Raw genomic sequence first — 17503 nt, forward strand, 5'->3', positions numbered from 1 at the left:
GACGAGCCAGCCAGTGTTGCTCTGCTCCTCTGCAAGGGCTTGTAATTGCTGAGCCATCATCTCCAGCCTCTGTAGAGATATTTTATTAGGCATCTGTTGTGTATAGTTACCTGTGGTGCTCTCCACAACTATGTAGTCCAATATATGAGATAACCATATATATAAAATATGGTTTGGGGTACTTAACATTCCCTGCAGGTAGCAGCACCATTTAATTTATGCATGCTTGCCGTCTCCTGTCCTCCAGCTCTCTCCTCTTTTTCATTAAAGAAGCGCCGCAAATACCAAATATATACTGAAAATACCAGACGAAGCTTTGTTTTCTTATAAATTTGATTGCACAAAATTTTCATTTTGTGGATATTTCCAGCATAATGAATATAAAAATAATTCTGCGGGAAAAATATAATATGTTCAGTGAAACAAATGTACACCCTCCACCCCCAGTGCACAAATTATTTTATCCATAACAGCATACTTGTGTGGGTTAACACAGTCTATTAAAAGTTTCCCTGGGGTGGAAGTTCTGAGTTTAGGATGAATTTTTATGATGCAACACATTGTAGAGCTGGTGTATGCTTGTGTGTATGTGTGTGTGTGTGTAAAGTTGACTATAAGTTAATTACATTCTGCTTCTATGAGGGTGTGCCCCAACCCACCCACCCACTCTTTCCTCCATGCCCTCCCATTCCCCTACACTGGGGCATCAAGCCTTCATGGGACCAAGGGCCTCTTCTTCCATTGATGCCCGACAAGGCTATCCTCTGCTACATATAAGGCTGGAGTCATGGGTCCCTCCATGTTCATATGCTAATGAGAAAGGGTTAACTCAAAGGTTGAGAGTTGCCTTGACTTTGGCATTTTGTGTTTGTGGGAAATGAAGGTCAGAAGGTCAACACGAGCCCATCTTTGAAAACACTGCAGCAAGTGCCATCTTTAAAATGAATCTGAGGTCTGCAGAGCTGGCTCAGCAATTAAGAACATTGTTGTTCTTACAAAGGAGCCAGGTTTGATCCCTTGCACTCACACAGTAGCTCACAACCATTCATAACTCCAGTTACAAGATTTAAATACTTCTGACTCCCACAGGCACCAGGCACACACACTGCACATCTATATGCACATAAAAGAAATCAAACTTTAACAAATGAACCGGTGGTGTAGTTGTGAGTCCACAATGGGGGATTGTGTGACTGATGTCACGTGGCTGGTTGTGGGAGAGAGACCCTAATTCAAAATGCCTTGCATACAAAGAGTGGCAGATTAATACTTCCTGCTTTCCATTTTTAACTGATGCCTGAACCTTTTCAAGCCTTATGAAGGACATTGCTGCTTAAAGAATAATAGAGAGGAGATGTTTCCTTGATGTAGAAGTTTGTTCTAAGCTTGCAAGCTGTGAGATCCACCACCTCTGAGTCTGAAAGTCTTCTTGCCCATGAGTTCTTCTGTGTCCCGAGTGTATGGACTCCACATCCTCTGAGGTTGTGTTGGCGTTGGTGTGAAGAGCCATGTTCATGGTTTTCATAAAATAAGCTGTTTGTCACCTTGCAAAGGGCCAGATGTCATGTCCCTGGGACTGACGCTCTCCTCAGCCCTCGCCATGGTTAGCATAGGAGGTAACAGCATGCTGAATAATCTTCACTTTCATAGACACTCCCCTATTAGAAGTGAATGGTCCAACCTGAGGCTTAAGCCACAAGTAGGAGCACATACCTGAGACATGTTGGTTAACTAGGAATCAAGTGCTGAATATCTCAGAGACCTAGGATGGAATCAAACACAACTGGTAAAAATCAAAAACAAAACAAAAAACCAAAAAAAAAAAAGCAGCAAAAAGAAGAAGATGAAGAAGAAGAAGAAGAAGAAGAAGAAGAAGAAGAAGAAGAAGAAGAAGAAGAAGAAATGAAATCATTCTGTTATACTCATAGATCTAGACCAGTGCCTAGAGCAGTTGTCATCAGAGAGGTTGTCTCCTACAAGCTGAGGTGAGCAGATGCCAAGACACTTTCATAGAGCTGACCATTGGCTTATGTTCCCAAGTGTGCTGAAGTTCTGTCGTGAGGCCCCTTCTGTCTTCTAGTCAGAAGAAGCAGTGTCTACTATTTGGAGCCTCTGCTGGGTGCCCATGATGTGGTTAGGTTAGTTACAAGGCTGGAAAGCACAGTGGGTACTCTCACCTTCCAGGGTCATACAACATTCTCTGTTCACCCAGCTCAGTACTTTGAGACTAGACAACACAGTGAGTCCTGTCACACAGGGTTCTGTACTCACCCAACACACTGCCCCAGTTAGTTTCATCTTCAGTAAAATGAACTTAATCAAAATGCATCCTTCATGGGAATATTCTGAGAGTTGCTTATAGTGGCATGTGTGTAATACCAAGCTGCACACGTCAACACCCTGCAAATTCTAACCGCTTGTAGGCCCTCTAAGGGTGCTGGAACTAACCTCTTTGTAGATAGAATATAGAGGATCAAGAGTTTAAATCCATTTTTTTAAACCATCAAGTCCAAATCCTCCCCTACTTCCCATAACCTCCCCTCATCTAGATTGCTAAAATATTGATCTTTAGCAATTTAACTTCTGCAATAAACTGTCATCATTGGTGTGGCTTGTGTAACTGTTCTGTCTCTCATGGTGTAACCATGATATGGGAACTGGTACAAATGCAGGGCTAATATATCAAAGGGGCCTTACAATTCTGTTAATTCATTTCTTAAGGCCAGGATCATCAATTGTGTCGAGAGGGTTTTTTTTCCCCCAGTGTAATTGTGTGATTGGTTGACATATGTAAATGAGAAGACCTACTTTACAGGCATGGAGGGGATTCAGTGTTATCTTTGGTTCATTTTTAGAGACAGATATGTAGGAAAAGCAAGAGGGAAGACTGGTCTCTTCTCTCTTCTTCCTTTCTTCAGGATTATATGTTTGTCGGTGGATATGTGTTGAGAAGCAGAATCCTAATTACAGATAGTGCTAGTCATGGCCCCCTCTTCCTTATGTTGCTATTCCATGTCCAGCTTGATTTCTATATCGGTATTGACAACTTGGCTGCTTGATAGCCTAGTTGCCCGACGGAAGGTTCCCAGGAAAGGATACAAGTGGGAAAAATTGGCCTGTTTGAGGAAGGCCCTGGGTGCCCTTTAAGTGCTCATGTCCTGAATTGCAGGGGAGAAAAGTGTAGATGGATGCAGTGGGCAGAAATTATGTCACAGGGACTGAAAACTGTCAGGTCCTAAATTGAGAAATTTGACTCAGTCTTTGAGCCTTTATGAGAGAGACTAATGCCTTCCCATCCTTACCATATTTAGTTTAAAGCATGAACTCCTTTTTGCATTAAATGAAATAGAAACTTAAAGGAAAGCTAGCATTAAAACAAAACAAAAAAAAAAAACCATTGGAAATGAGTAACTGATGGATTCTGAACCCTAGGCAAAAGTGCAAGCATACCAAAACGTTTGGTTTCATTACTCAGGTTATAATTTATATGCAGACATAGTCTGCTGTGTGTGATTTACTATTCAGAATGCAATCAAATCATCTTTGTTTGATAGATTGGTATTTTGAGTTTTCATAACAAAAGCTTTTCTGCACACTATTGCCCAACTCCCTTCCGACTTGGTATTTGAAACTAGATAATGGGATATCTTATAAATATAACACAGGCTTCTCCAGGGTGAGCCCCAGGACCTGCATGGATCATCTGAAATGAAAGCCATCTCCCAAGCAAGGAGGGAACGCAGAGAAAGTGATGTTGGCTCTGGCATCTTATAATACTTACCTGCAATTGCTTGCGCAGAGACTACCCTTCCGGCATTGCAAAGGACTTCTGAAGTTGTTGAAGTGCATTTTTTGATCACTTTTCCAAAGTGCTTCTATATAACTATCGCAAGTCTTCTTGGAAACTACCCAGGGATGGAGAAATGAGAAAAATCTATTCCAAGCACGTGCAACAGTATTCATGTGAAACGAACACATATTGGAGATATAAGAAAATAAGTTGGATTTTGGCTTTTATTGTTCTTGTTGTTACTGCTCAGCAATGACAATTTTTACAGGTTTTATTCCTTAAGTTAGGAATAAATGCCAATGTAAAGCATAATAGGGACATAAAAGAAGTTGGGCTGGTATGACTGCTCAGCAGGTGAGGATACACGCCACCAAGCCCGGTGACCTGAGTTTGATCCCCAGGACCCATGTGGTAAAAGCGAATGATTAGTTCTATCAAATTGTCCTCCAGCCTTCAGGGAAGCACTGTGCCATGCATGCATCTCTCCCACATATACATAAAACAAAACAAATAAATGTAAAACAAAGAATCTAGAGTCTAACAGTTCCTGGTATCCAGCAGGTTCTGGGCATTTCCCATTTCCTTCTGGAACCCTAGATCATCTATCCCACTGGTCACCTAAACAGTGCATCAGAAAGCGATAAATCCCAATGCATGATCGTAGCCTTTAATGTGCCTGCTTCATTTCACATCTTAGCAAAATGTTTGTTTCAGCTTAATGTGTCCTGACATACGGAGGGGGTGTTTTAAGCCAAAATATTTAAATTGCAGCTGCTCGTGATTGATAAGTTGTCAGAGGGCCATGTGTAAATGATTGTGCTGGCGACAAGCTACTACAGATCAGGGATTTGAACAGGAGAGGAAGCAGTAGACGAAAGAGAGTAGCCAGCACTGCCTTCACTCTGACAAGAGTTCTGTGGCCCCTCTGCACAGTTGACTGGTTCAATGAAATACCTCTTTTTTTTTTTTTTTTTTTTAACAACTGATCATTATAAAAAGAGAAACAGAAGGGTGGGAGAAGCACTCAGAATTTAAATAAACCACATGATTTAAGATTTTGACTTTGTGAGATGGCGCAGTTGGCCTAGCTTCTTGTGACAGTCGGTTGGCCAGATCGGGCAACCCTGGCCTATGCTTCTTTCTCTTCATTTTCTTTTCTGTTCTTTTACTTTTCCCATTTTGGAGGTTTTGTTTGGCTGGTGTGGTTCCATGCTCAAATTTTGGAATATCCTAAACTCTGACTAGCTAGTGAGATGATATTAGAGAAGAGTTTTTTATTTAGAATTTATGCAAAAGAAATAAATTCCCAAATGAGACCCTGGCTCTTACTCTTACTCGGGGCGCTGTTTTACCTCACTGGACTCTTTCCAGCCAGTCGCCATCAGGTGATGGTGGTGGAGGTGGGCGTTCAGGGGATCTTCAAGGACATGGGAGGAAGAGAATGGCATTCAGAAAATACACTTGAATTTTACCACCTTCCCAAGCAGAATCATGCCCATGGTGACTAAGACCAAGACAAATATTTAAAACATCAAAGGTTACTCCATTGGTAATTAGCTAAGACTGATATTTTTCAGAGTCACTAAAAAACATTGTTAATGAAGAAATGGCTTCTTAATTTTTAGGAATTATGTAGCCTTGGGGATCTTTTAGATTTCAGAGTATAACCAAGGACACTCACCAATATTAGGAAGCCCACATGTTCTAAATCTGCTGGGGACTCTAATCACAGATTGCTTTCAGAGGGCTTGTGCAAATCCTGAAGACGAAAATAATTAAACTATATTAAGGTTCTATACTGAATGATTCAGCAGCATCTATTTCTATATGAATATTAATAACATTTCATGGAATAACAGATGTTCATTTATCTTTTCTTTTTCTGGCATAGCTATTCTTAGTCAAATGTGTAAATTAAAAAATGTATATTTTTCATTCACTTGTTTACTAATTTTGGCCTCCTATTAGTTCTTTTGTGTTTTATTTATTCTGTGACTTGTAGTCAGAATTATGCAACTGCAACTGCTACTCTAAGCGTGACTGTGTAGGAGAAAAGGCACCTTTAGTTGCCTGGTGGGTTTTCTGATGTGCTATTTGAGAGATGCTATTCCATCTATCCCTCACCAAGTTCCTGTTGTAGCCTTTGCCTGAGAAGGCCAATGGACTAGATGGTGATTCCAATTTGAGAACCTAGGTTTCATACTCAAGTATAGTGATTCCCCCAGGACTGAAGTTCATCAATACTCCTAATTCAAATTTATTTTAGATCCTCATAGGAAACTCACTTCTTCTACTGCTTCAATTCAGAAAAGTAAAAGATAACACTTCTTTTCTTATTGCAAAGTTGATAGGTAAGAAATCTGGTTGTTCTGCATCACACCACACACACACACACACACACACACACACACACACACACACACACACACACTAAGATATATATATATTTTATACATACACGCGCATGTACATGTATATGTCTTAAATACATATGTACACACACACACACACACATAGTCGGAAGGTTCTTTAGGGTTGCATAGGAGTGACTATTGTCTGTGATGCAGGCTTGCAGGTTGGTCCTTTCTTACTCTCTTTCCCAATTCCCAGCCCTGTATCCAGACTTGTCTTATGACTGACATCAAATGGTTTGCAATTTCACTCTAGATGCAATCCATTTCTGTTCTCAGCAACCTTTTATAACTTATGAACCAAAATGCTAAAAGTAACTGAACTGAAGTGGTCAGAGCCTTCTCCCGTCTACAGACTACCATATGTATTGTTTTACATTTAATAGGGGAAAAAACTCCATAAACTTGATATATGGAAAATGTTTGTTGGGGGAAGGCACACATACACAGGTTAATTTCAACAGAAATACCATAGCTAGAAGGTGAAGTATTAGACTATCCTTGGGCCAGGGTTCCAAAATGCCTGTGTTCCTGATGTTTGGTGCCTGAGAGCCAAGCAGTTCTCTGTGTCTGGTGGTAAGAACACATATTAAAGCCATGCTATCTCAGGATAATTCTGTCAATTTAAAATCTTTTCAGATGGCATTGCATTGTACACCTCTGACACAGTGGGAATTCACTCTGTGGTAGGCTCCCCTGGAACTTGTAAGCAGGTCCTCTCTCTGTCTCTATGCCGAGATCACGGGCATGCACCTCATATCTGTTATGCTTCTTACTGTTACTAATTCATATAGTGTTTTTATTTATGTTAAACAAGAAAATAAGCAAACACCAAAACTTTTCTACTATTCTGTCCCTTTGGGACACAATGTAAAACCACTTTCATATGTCAACTGAGTCTTTGATAGATAAAATACCCATAGTTCTTTTGAACTTGTGAACTTTCTGATACTGTTATTTGTGGTAGACAGTGCTCCTTGAAGGTGTTACAGTTGTCACTGTCCTTTAAAATGTTTAATAGTGAGGTGAACAACAACAACAAAAAAAAGCATAAAATTCCTGTGTAGCAGGATTTTCCCTAACTAACTAATTAATTAATTTGTCCAATTAACTTAATTATTTATACAACAAGAAGCCTGTGATTGGACAGGGAAAGGGGAGGCAGAGCGAAGAGTTGCAGAGACTCAGAGGGTGGTGAGGAGAGGAAGCAAGATGGAGACTGACGAGCAGGATGATTGAGAATCCATGTGGTTTTAAACAGCCACAGGTAAATGTGTTACCATGTAGTGATAGACAAGGGTAACTTGTCTAATCTAGGTGGGAAGCTTGTACAAATATCAATTTGACAGAAATTTTGGTATGGGCATCTTGTGAATTGAGAATTTATTGATATATAAATCTGGCTGATTAATTATAAATGTCCAGCGTTTTATTTATACCGGGTTGCTGAGTGTTGTGGCTGCTCTCTAGAGGGTGGGTTGTCATCGAGTGGGGCTGGTGTGGTAATGACCCACCAATGGAACTTAGTAAGTCCAGTACACACACTCCAGGAGCTCTGAACCAAGAGAGACCACTGAGTTGAGAACACCCTGCTGGAGCCATATGACCCACAGGTGCCCAGCACAACACAGGAGCTTGCAGTTCATTTTAATATTTCTCACATTTCTGGAAGAAAAATGCAAAATTATGTATTTATAATGCATGCATACATAAAATTGTTTGGATATAGAAGGTTCGTGTGATATTTAATTCAACATTCATAATAGTAGTGATGAAACTTAATAGAAAAATAATTATCTAAAAGTAACAGATAATAATAACTAACCAAATCTTCTGTAAATGATATACTACAACCACGTTCATGCCCCATTTTATCAAAATTTATTAATGAACTTACAGCCATGGAGGGATTATAATAGTTGCTGAGAACCTTTCAGGGCATGAGAAGTTTCGATATTTGCCATGTTCACTTGCAAGTGTACATGTGAATTGTAGAACACGTATACTGAGCTGTTCATTTTAAGGAATTGTTTCCAGGAGTGTGAGGTCGATGTGGAAAGTTTATAATCCATAGGTCAGGCTACCAGGAGGGGTGGGTAGGTACTCTAAACATGAAGACTACGTGTAGAGATAGTCATTCTCAGAAATTCTTGGGTTGTCCCTAAAGCCTTTCAAAGGAGTCAGTCCCATTTCAGAGGATCAAGAATGGCCACTCATACTAAAGTCTTGAGTTAGGAACTTGAACCTCACCCAAAAAGCACTTTCAGCAAAACTGCTATGCTGGTGTGACTGAATACACGGGAACCATAACAGAGCCAACTTGGCAGACAGAGCTATCCCACTGAAGACCAGACATGGATGGCAGAATGTGCTCAGTGAAACCCGAGGATATATGATAAAATGCTTATGTGACAGCAGGGAAGGCCACTGGCCAGCCGGACAGAAGCCCAGGGACAGTTTCCAGACAAGAGTGAAAGGAAAGTGTGTTTACAGATGTCCTCACGTCGTCCTTGCTGTGTGCTTGCAAACCAGCACATACTGAGCGAGAGCATGAAAATGTTTTTCTCTCAGGAAGCAGACCTCAAATCTGGGTAGAACTGGGACAACTGATCAGGGCACCGGCAGATGGGAGGGAAGCCTGTTTGAGTGCCCCATTGCCTCATTTAGCCTTTAGATCTAAGTTGAAGCCTGACAGGAGACTCAAGTTCTGTTGCTGATGAGCCAAAGCATGGGGAGTGCAGCTCACACATGCAGACAGTCCTAGTGTGAGCACACACATGCACACACTACAAGACATGTGCTCACACGGGCATACACTCCCAGGCGACCTTGCATTTCCTCTTACATAGAACTGTAAAGACAGGCCTTCTAGATATTTGATAAATACATTTTTAATTTTTTTGAAAAAGTAGAGAAACTGCTTCACAAAAAAGATCCCAGAGAATTCAAGGAACAAAAAACCATTTACAATAATTCTGTTATTAAACTCCAAAGATTTCAAAAGATAATACATTAATAAAATGAGAACAAGACGTTGTGCAGAATGGGAGGACTATGAGGAATTTTACGTGTATAATTAAAAAACCATAGACCATTTATTTATACAAATATACACTAAGCTAATATGTTCTAGTTTGAAACTTTTAAATTTAGAAAGTCTAAAAAAGAGAAGAAACATAGTTCCCAAATAGTAAGTAGTTGAGAAATGAGTTAAAATATTGGGCAAATTATAATCAATATATATACTCAAACATATAGCAATTTAAAATTTCATTTTAACAGAAAAGAAAGTATAGAGGGAAAAAACAAACTAGAAAACAGACAATTATAAAACGTTTTTTAGAGACAAAACATACAAGATCTTTTTAATTAAAAATTCCTACTGAGTCTTGAATAAAATCAGAAAACACCCACAGCTGGGCATACCACTGTGAGATTTCATGACCAAAAATAAACAGAAAGTACTAACAATTTCCAGACAGAATTTTTTTTAATTCAAAGCTATTCTTTGACAGAGCGTGGGTATGTATGTGTGTGTATATGTGACTCTGTGTTTGTGTGTATATGTGTGTATGTGTGTAGGTGTCTCTGTGTGTGTACCTGTGTGTGTTTGTATGTGTCTGTGTGTGTGTGTCTTTCTGTATGTTTCTCTGTGTTTCTGTGTGTGTCTGTATATATGTGTGTTTGTGTGTGTCTATGAATGTGTGTTTGTGTGTGTGTGTATGTGTCTCTGTGTGTCTATATGTCTCTCTGTGTATATCTGTGTGTCTTTGTGTGTGTCTCTGTATCTACATGTCTATGTGTGTGTATCTGTGTGTGCATGTGTGTGTGTGTGTGTGTCCATTGTAATGAAGTTCTTAATCAATGATAAAACATGTTTGAAGAGAAGCGTGTAAAGGCTTTAAAACAAATACGTGAAGGAAAATACCAGCGACTGTTGGAAAAGTAAGCCATTAGTTCATTTGTCTTTACAGGCTTTTATCCTGTAGTGTTTTTACAGACTTATGAAATGAGTTTTTAGAGTTTTCAAAGTGTAGTATACCAAACCAAACACAAACACTACCTATATTCTAATCAGTTTTGAGGAAAATGCCGTATTTCTACTGAACAAAGAGAGTCAAGTCCTGTTACCAACTTCAAAGAATAGTTTTGTTGGGTGCAGTTGAACTTCCTGGAGTCTGGCTCTAAGCTGCTTTCCATTCATGTCTCTGTAAGTTTTCTTGTCTTGCTTGGGACATGACCGTTCTTTTCTTAATTACCTGTCTGTTGCTAGGGCCTCAGCTCGGTGGCAGTTTCCTTAGATGCTTTCTACTTGAACTTCTCATCATGTGCCCAGTTCCAGCTTTTGTGGGTGGTGACTTTATCTTATAAGTGAAATCTAACCTAATGGATCAGTTAGTCTTCAAGCTAACAGATACATGTTGAGTCCTGTGTTTGACATCTGTGAGTGTCTGAGACTGTGGGAAAGGGTGAGACAGAAGTATTCATGGTAGGAGGGGATGGGCTGTAATTCCCCTTGGTTCCAAAGGGCCTGCTTCTCACATTGGAAAAGGCCACTTACAAAACTGTTTCCTTCTGTATTAAAATAGATGTTACCCTTCTCCTGGACCCAGCGATTCACTCCTGTGTGGTTGAATTTAATTCTTAGGCAGAATAATGACTTAACGAGTGAAAACTCTCTTCTCACACAAGACAAGGGCATCAGGACTCTGAGTCACACGGGGATCCGAGGGAGAACCACCACTCCTGCTCTAGGGGACAGACTTGCCTCGTAGAATCATATGGTCACCATCAAGTATACATGGTTTACTCACAAAACGGGTCTGAACAGATAATTAGCAGAATAATTTTTAGCTGATTTCCTGAAAAGAAATGTGTTGGATAATAATCAGCTATTTTAAATAGTTGGGTTGATCTATCAATCAAAATTACCATCTAACAAAAGAAGCACTATACTTACCAAAGTCACAACACTTCTCTCCTGACAGCTGGCTTGGTGTGCTATTAAAACCAGCTTTTCACTTTGTTTGCCTCTCCTCGAAGACACTGTGCACAATTCAAGACAGGTGAAATGTTAATTACTGGCCTGACAATGTAGAGAGTGACTAATAGAATAATATGGTAGCTCATTGAGATTCTACAGAATGTATAGACAAATCCTAATTATGGTATTTAAGGATAAAAATAGAAGGGGCTAGATTTTAAATAACTACTGAAAGTGGTTAAATATACAGTTTAACTTGCCTTGGTGGTTTTTTTTCCTGAGAACAAAAATAAAATTCATCATTATGGAGCCCACAAATATGGGAAGGAAAGTTAGTCAAGATTTAATATTCAGAGTGCTCCATTATATAGTGCATACTTTGCGATCGAAAAGGAGTCCCCAGTGGCCAAATTGCTTATAATTTATCAAGTAGTTAACAGAAATTCAGGGAATAACAATTGAAAAAGAATTCAGGGCTGAGTGATTCTGTCAGTATGGTGCCTGTCATGCAAGTATGCTTAATGCAGGCCTGCGTATCAGTAGCACTAGCATTTGGGGTAGGAGGCAGGAGACAGTGCAGAGACAGGAAGATCTCTGGAGCTCCTGGCCAATCAGTTCACCCAAGCAGCCAGCCCCTGGGTCAGTGAGAAAAACTGCCTCAAGATGTAAGAGGGAAGCGATAGTGGAAGAGATCTGAGGTCATCCTTGTTCTCTGTGAGTACACACTTGCACACTCTTGCAGCACACACACACTCACACAAACATTCACACACATACACATTCATACCCAGATACATATATTTACACAAACACATTCACACACACTCACACACACAAATGCACACATTCACACACACACACACTAACTCACACACACACAAACACACACTTGCACACACATTCAACACACAAATACAAACCCACAAACATTCACATACACGCACACACACTACACTTGAAAAGACACTGAAGAAAACAACATATCACCATACAGTGCAATAAATATTAGAAGATGAATGAAGAGGTCATTGGAGTTCATAGGCAGATGAACTGGAGTAGTGAAAAGGAAGATGCTGAGATGAGATGTGAGTATCTATGGAATTAAAGCTCCAGTTGAAGTCAGTTAGAAGCAGCATTAGCACACAACCACATTTGAGTTCCGAGGGAAAGAGGAAGACAGGGAAGGTCACTTAAGAGGACCCAACCTACTTCCTTCAACTTCTTCCTAGTCTGTGAGACCACCATGGTAGTTTTGCATCCTCTGTGGACCTCTGGGATCAATAATCCCATTTTCACACATTTTAAAAGAAACATTGCCAACACTATGCTAATAAGCTAAATGAATAATGTTAACACATGCCATGTCCTTTCTTGGTTTTAAAGCCCAATGTTGAACCTGTCAGAGTGCTGAGAGGATTACCTAATACTTTGTGGCAGAAGCCATGTGATGGTTTGTATATTGTGTATGCTTGGCCCAGGAAATCACTATTAGGAGGCATGGCCTTGTTGGAGTAGGTGTATAAATGTGGGTGTGGGCATTATTACCCTTGCCCTAGCTACTTGGAAGCCAGTCTTCTAGCTGCCTTCAAAACTAGAAGTGGAACTCTCAGCTCTTCCAGCCCCATTCCTGCCTGGATGCTGCCATGCTCCCACCTTGATGATAATGGACTGAACCTTTGAACCTATAAGCCAGCCCCAATTAGATATTTTCCTTTATAAGAGTTGTCTTGGTCATGGTGTCTCTTCACAGCAGTAAAACCCTAACTAAGCCATCCACCTTGGGCATTAACACAATGGATACTTTGTGAAATACACAGTCCATTTCTCTACTATAAATCTACACAGTGAAATCAGTTGCTTGTGAATATAGAGAAAAGGAACTGCAGAGATTACTCTCTCTCTCTCTCTCTCTCTGTGTGTGTGTGTGTGTGTGTGTGTGTGTGTGTACATGCGTGCGTGCGTGTGTATGTGTTCATGTTTGCATGAATAGAGGTACACTTCTATATTCAGGTGCATGTAGAGCCAGAAAACAATTTCAAACACTTCCTTAGGAGCAATATCATCTTTTTTCTTGAGGCAGAGTTTCTCACTGGTCTGAAGCTTTCTAAACCAATTAGACCAACTGGACAGTGAACCCCAGCAAAACATCACTCTCCACTTATCCAGTGCTGGGATTGTATGTGTGTGTCACTGGTCTTGGCTCTTCTACAGAGGTCCTGGTAGCCAGACACCAAACACAGGTCCTCCTGATTGTGAGTCAAACCCCTTAGTGACTAAGCTAGAACTCCAGCAAAGAGGTTATAATGTTTTAGTTTTAGAAGAGAAGCAGGAGAAATAAAACTAAGATCATTTGATTTAAACCTCTTTAAGGGGCTTTTAAATGTTACACATAAAATACCCTGAGTACCCAATCGTAAGGTGTGTTAGTAGGAAACGAGGAAAGTGAGATGAAAGATGAACAGGGTAGGAGACCTGGGCAATTCAATTAAATTCTGGAAGACTTGCGTTACGCAGCAGCAATGATATACATGGAGGTGGTTTTAAGCTATAAAAGTTAATAATGTATAAGGCGTTGCTATTGTTACTTTCTTCCCATTCAGTGGCTCTGTGGCTTCTTTGTTTTATAAAATGATGTAACTCTGGGATCTTCACTATCCAATATCTTCCCAGACTAAAGTATGTATGCTATCGATCGCATTTGCCCCCTGACTTGTATCTATTAACTTTAAAATCAAACTCTAATACTCTGCTCTGGTACCAGGAAAACTGTTTACTTCCAAACTGCAAACTGAGTGTGTCTTTGGAATAACTTTCACTTAGGACGGACCTTGCTAATGTTCTATTGAGACTGGCCTTGCCCTCCACTGAATCTGTTGTTTGGCTGCAGCCTACAGACTGTGTTTAACCAGTGGCATGGCAAACTGTGAGTGTTAGAGTGTGTTAACCCCAGACACAGTTCTTCTCATCTGTGTTCGTTGAGGTTGTGAGACAAGGAACCGAGGTGTAATTTTCCAGTGCATCCTAATTAAAAGTGAAGAATGAAAATAAAGTTGTGTGCTCATTGCTCACACTTAGCCTGCCTGAGCACTTGCTCTCTGTTCAGCATAAAATGCTCACGAATGTTTGTGTGGGTCTAAAGTGGCGATCACAAAAGAAGATGCAGTAACTTCCCAGACTTCAATCTTACCCTATCTCAACTGGAAACTGCTCCATCATGTTCCTGGTGTTGGAATTACTTATTGCAAGGCTACCTTCTGTCACAAAGAGTAGCTTTAGAATGTTGACACCAGCCCTTTCCACAAAATGGTTCAAAAGAAACATTTCCCAAGTAACACTCAATATCTTAGGCAGTTCTGTATTCTACACCCTGTCCAAAGCAGAAAGAAGTCAATGTGTGAGGAGCAGGTATGGCCGCCGCCCCAAGATGGCACGCGGGACGGCTGCCAGGTCTTATGACCTGCGCCTGACTTCCTCATTACCTCAGACTTAGCCACATCCCAGCCACCTGCACTGCGCAGACTCCATGCCTCGTCAGCTCGCCTGAGGTGTTGTCACTTCCTGTGAACCAATGGACTGCCGTTATGTGACTGGGGTGATTGGGAGGAGTCAGTAGGGTATTTAAGGCGTGCCCCGGGGTTGTTCGCGGATTCCTGTTCCTGCATTGCAATGGGAAGTGTTCCTGAATAAACCTGCTTGAAGAAGGACAATGTGGTGTTGTGTCTTTCCTGCTGGTCAGGGTGGATGCGACATCAATGTATCCTGCCTGTTGATGCTTTCCATGTCTCTCATTAACATTAAGCAGATCATGTGGTAGTCTATGTTTGGCATCCCTAGAATGATCATCCTCTGTTCAAGTAAAGCCCTGACATGGAAGTCAGCTTTTTTCCACGCACATGTGCATCTAATCTGGTTAGCATAAAGGTTTCTTTCCCAAGTTACTCAGCTCCAAATCCCTTGCCAAATGCAAATATTAGCAGCTAGGTGAGAAGATTGATGTGATGTGATACCATAATTCCAGGTTAATAAACTATAACCTGGTGAGAAGCAGAGTCAAAAGCGATGATGACTGAGCTGACGCTGAAGCAGTACCATGAGTCTGGATCTGCCATGCTGCTCTTGAGTTGAGGACTCAGAGAATTGAAGTGAAGAATTCCTGGACAACAAACCAAATCTAGCATATGTAAGGGTTGATTCCATGGAGTTTAGCACACAAGAAGCCAGAAATCAGAGAACAAGACAAAACCTGTGAAAACTGAACATTGAGCCCCAAGGAGACTGAGTCCAGGATGGGAGGAGGGAGAAGCCATTCCACTTCCTAAACAAGCATCCAACTGGGTTTTATGCATAGCTTGATGTCTCCTCTGGGGACAGAAATGAAGCTGTGAAAAGTTCAAGTTGTTGGGATTTACCTAGGGTATCAACTGGTTTTCTTTAAGAAACCATTTAAGCACGACCGTTTCATTAGGAGACTCTGGGGCACTGAGAAATTAACTTAATTTTGTTGTAGTCTTAGGTGCATTGCTAGCACATATGCCCTCTGCTTTCACATACTCATTCTCTCATCATTGGCTCCCACATCATAGTAGCACCTTTGCTACAGCTGATGAGCCTGTGTTGCAATACCATCAGCACCCAGAGTCTGGATGTGACACCTTTGATGTAGAAATGTAGCAAGGCACATTCTCACCCGTTGTTCTAGCTCCCTGAATGATTTCACTGCTTCAATAATTCATTTTATCCCGCTTAGCCGTCTCCCTTCTCTCCTCTTTGATCTCTTAGGATTCTGAGAGTTGCATGGGAACACAACTAGAAGTAACTTTTAGAAGTGTAAGTTGGTATGGACCAAGCCGGTCATTTAGTCAGTATGAGTCGGGATCAGATCCATTCACAGAAGATTGGCCTCCAGTCTTTTTCTGTTTTTCATAGAGGGTATGTTATTGCTCCTCAGTTATAGGTGAATGCTCAAAAGGACACTGGGAAATCCTGAGGCACCTCAGTAGTTCATTGCTTCTGTTCCTCCCACAAACCCAGGTATTAATGGGATTTCAGTAAGTCTATATGCAAAACTTGAAGGTAAGTGGCTAGGGTATAATCCTGACCATGCTTTGCCACTATATACATTCCTTTCTAAAGGAAGCCCTTTCTAGCAGACAGGCAAAACAGGCCCCCGTTCAATCAACCCCTTCAGATCAGAGATGTCCTTCCCCTTCCATTTGCACAGGTTCTACCTACCTACCCATGGTCCATCTGTAACTGCTGGCCGTCTTCATGCCTGCACAGGAGACTCTGGTCTCATTAGACATCCATAGGGTCCATCATTAAATTCTTGGTGATCACAACAGGAACAAATAATTCTCACTGACTTATTCCTAGATGTTGGAATATACCTTATTGCCAGTGTTTATTATTCCCATGCCTGTCTGTCAGAAGTTTCTTGGAAGAATACCCCATCAGTAACCTGTCCTCAATAAACATGCATGTAATTTCAAATTGTTTTTTTAACATGTGTAAGATATAAAACCATAAGAAAATGAGCATGTTTCTCTTGAACATGTCAAATCATATCCCAGAAAATGATGATCCAGTTCCTATACACAAGATTCAAGGTTCTGTATAGGCTGAGAAGTAGGCAAAGGCATTACTAGTCTGAGTCTCCAGTCCCCCCAAAAGAAAAAGATTGGGGGAAGCTAAACACCACTGGAATTGAAACAGGAAGGAAAAGCAACTGTGTGCTTACCAGCACATAGTGTGCGGCACAACAGGATGTGTTGCTCGAGGTGACCCTGGTGCTCCCACCAGACAACATTTGACAATGGGGCAGTCTCATGACCCTCTTCTCAGCACAGAAGATTATAACTGTGCTTAATTATTACAAGAATGTGCTTCCATTTTAATCCCAGGTGTGGGGTGTGGCGCTGCTGCAGACTGTCCACAGCAGGTGACTATGGTTTGCTTCGTACTCTAGCAGAAGCTGGGTTCCCCCTCCTGCAGATGATTTCTATAATTGTGTAATGTTTAGAACTCTGGGAACTTTTCAGGGGGTACATAAATGTGAGGGCCCTGAGGTGAGGGGGACAGCTGTTGGTCATTTCGGGAAGTTAGTTGCGATTTGTTAGTAACTGTAGTGAAAAAAAAAAAAAAGAAACAAAGAAACAAGAGGCAAGAAATTAGATTCAAGATTTTCCTGATTTCTGTCTCCCCTCTATCCTTGCTTCTCTCCTATTTGTACCACTGAGATATACCTCCAACACATTTATTTTTTCCCCTTTAATTTTGAAATACAATCTTGTGGTCTCAATTAGTTGCCAGGGCAGAACT

General features: G+C 40.8%; 1 protein-coding gene across 1 annotated transcript in view; it reads left to right on the plus strand.

Moving 5' to 3' along the window:
• Hs6st3 (heparan sulfate 6-O-sulfotransferase 3) overlaps positions 1 to 17503 on the plus strand; it is a 732300-nt gene that overhangs the window by 583165 nt on the left and 131632 nt on the right. The window lies entirely within an intron of this gene.

The sequence above is a fragment of the Mus musculus genome, chromosome 14 (genome assembly GCF_000001635.26).
Source record: "Mus musculus strain C57BL/6J chromosome 14, GRCm38.p6 C57BL/6J".
Taxonomy (NCBI): Eukaryota; Metazoa; Chordata; class Mammalia; order Rodentia; family Muridae; genus Mus; species Mus musculus.